This window comes from Egretta garzetta, unplaced genomic scaffold, assembly GCF_000687185.1.
Source record: "Egretta garzetta isolate BGI_Z169 unplaced genomic scaffold, ASM68718v1 scaffold179, whole genome shotgun sequence".
Taxonomy (NCBI): domain Eukaryota; kingdom Metazoa; phylum Chordata; class Aves; order Pelecaniformes; family Ardeidae; genus Egretta; species Egretta garzetta.
The window spans coordinates 410,011-412,020 of record NW_009270001.1 but is presented as its reverse complement, the minus strand read 5'-3'; the positions used below and the strand labels follow the sequence as shown (position 1 = coordinate 412,020).

At 46.5% G+C, this 2,010-nt stretch overlaps 1 protein-coding gene across 1 annotated transcript in view; it reads left to right on the top strand.

The window, feature by feature from the left end:
* Positions 1 to 2,010, top strand: part of SKA1 (spindle and kinetochore associated complex subunit 1) — an 18,947-nt gene that overhangs the window by 16,084 nt on the left and 853 nt on the right. The gene's annotated exons all lie outside the window — the stretch shown is intronic.

Genomic DNA, 2,010 nt, shown 5'->3' with positions numbered 1-2,010 from the left:
GCTGAGGGCCAGGGTTTGGGGGTGGGATGGCAGGGGTAGGGGAACGGTTGGGCTTGACGATCTGAAAGGGCTTTGCCAACCCAAATGATTCTGTGAGTCTCCAATAACTTAATAGAAAGAAGAGAGGCTCCATCTTCTGTACGATGATGCTGCCTCTGCCTTACTTTAAGGCTAAAAGGAGGAGGGAGAATGCTATCCTATTATTTTTTTTTTTTTCCCAAGCTAGAACACCTCTAGCCTTGTGACTTCTTTACCTTAAGACTCTGAAGCTTGATACTGCCAAAGAATGTGATTTCCTTCTACTTACTCTCCTTACAGACAATTGGACGTTTCTTCCCTGTACCTTAATTAGCATGTTCCTGGTTTTGGATTGCTTTTCATTCTCACGGTTTTGTGAAGATGCGTGGTTAAAACCTTATGCTGTGTTACAGGAAGCATTGAATGTACAGTCATTTTACTAGATCTATAATTATCTCCTACCTGAGCAGTGTATAAAGACTGAATATGAAATCACAGCCGGTGAATATAGCTATGGAGTGCTTAGAATAACCCCTTCCTTCCTCATGTCTACTATTAGCGTGTGGGGACTTTCTCTTGGGGTTCTGTTGTGGGCATGGAAGGGGTCGAGTCCCCATCCCTGGGGGGATTTAAAAGCCGGGCAGCCGAGGTGCTGAGGGCCAGGGTTTGGGGGTGGGATGGCAGGGGTAGGAGAGCGGTTGGGCTGGGGGATCTGAAAGGGCTTTTCCAACCCAAACGATTTTGTGACTCTCCAATAACTTAATAGAAAGAAGAGAGGCTCCATCTTCGGTATGATGATGCTGCCTCTGCCTTACTTTAAGGGTAAAAGGAGGAGGGAGAATGCTATCCTATTATTTTTTTTTTTTCCCAAGCTAGAACACCTCTAGCCTTGTGACTTCTTTCCCTTAAGACTCTGAAGCTTGATACTGCCAAAGAATGTGATTTCCTTCTACTTACTCTCCTTACAGACAATTGGACGTTTCTTCCCTGTACCTTAATTAGCATGTTCCTGGTTTTGGATTGCTTTTCATTCTCACGGTTTTGTGAAGATGCGTGGTTAAAACCTTATGCTGTGTTACAGGAAGCATTGAATGTACAGTCATTTTACTAGATCTATAATTATCTCCTACCTGAGCAGTGTATAAAGACTGAATATGAAATCACAGCCGGTGAATATAGCTATGGAGTGCTTAGAATAACCCCTTCCTTCCTCATGTCTACTATTAGCGTGTGGGGACTTTCTCTTGGGGTTCTGTTGTGGGCATTTTAAATGCTTTACCTCCAGTCAGGGCCTTGGTTTCTTACAAGCACTCGATAATGAGATTTCCCTTTAAAAGTAGTTTATCAGCTCCAAGGAGGGATGGGCCACCAGCTCCAATGTGGGACCTGCCTACACCATTTTCTTAAAGAGACACAGGGAGGTTGCCTTTCCGTGGGGTTAGTCTTTTTCTTGCATTTTCTTAATTAACGAAGAACTAATTCTTTTCCAAATCTGGTGGAAGCCAAGGGAATGGTGGCCTGCGTAGCTCTGATGTATGCAGGGCTCTCCGCTTTTATTTGCAAAGGGGCCCATTCCAGAATTTGAGTGTCTGCTGAGAGTGTCGTCGGGCCACAGCTTACTCCAGAAACTGCAGAGCAATTACTTGGGATTCAAGTTACGCTGCTACTCAGCTGTGTTCCATGGAACACCGGCGCGTGCTGCCTTTCTCTGTGAAGCTGCGCTGTGATCTTTAAGCAGATCCTGAGCATCTCTGGTTTTGCTCGGGTCAGTGCTTTGGATGTCACCAAGAGCAAAACTCTTTGAGGCCTTGCCCATAGGTGAAGTTATAGAATCACAGAATCGTTTAGGTTGGAAAAGCCCTTTCAGATCCCTCAGCCCAACCGTTCCCCTACCCCTGCCATCCCACCCCCAAACCCTGGCCCTCAGCACCACCTCTGCCCGGCTGTTAAATCCCCCCAGGGGTGGGGACTCGACCCCTTCCCTGGGCAGCC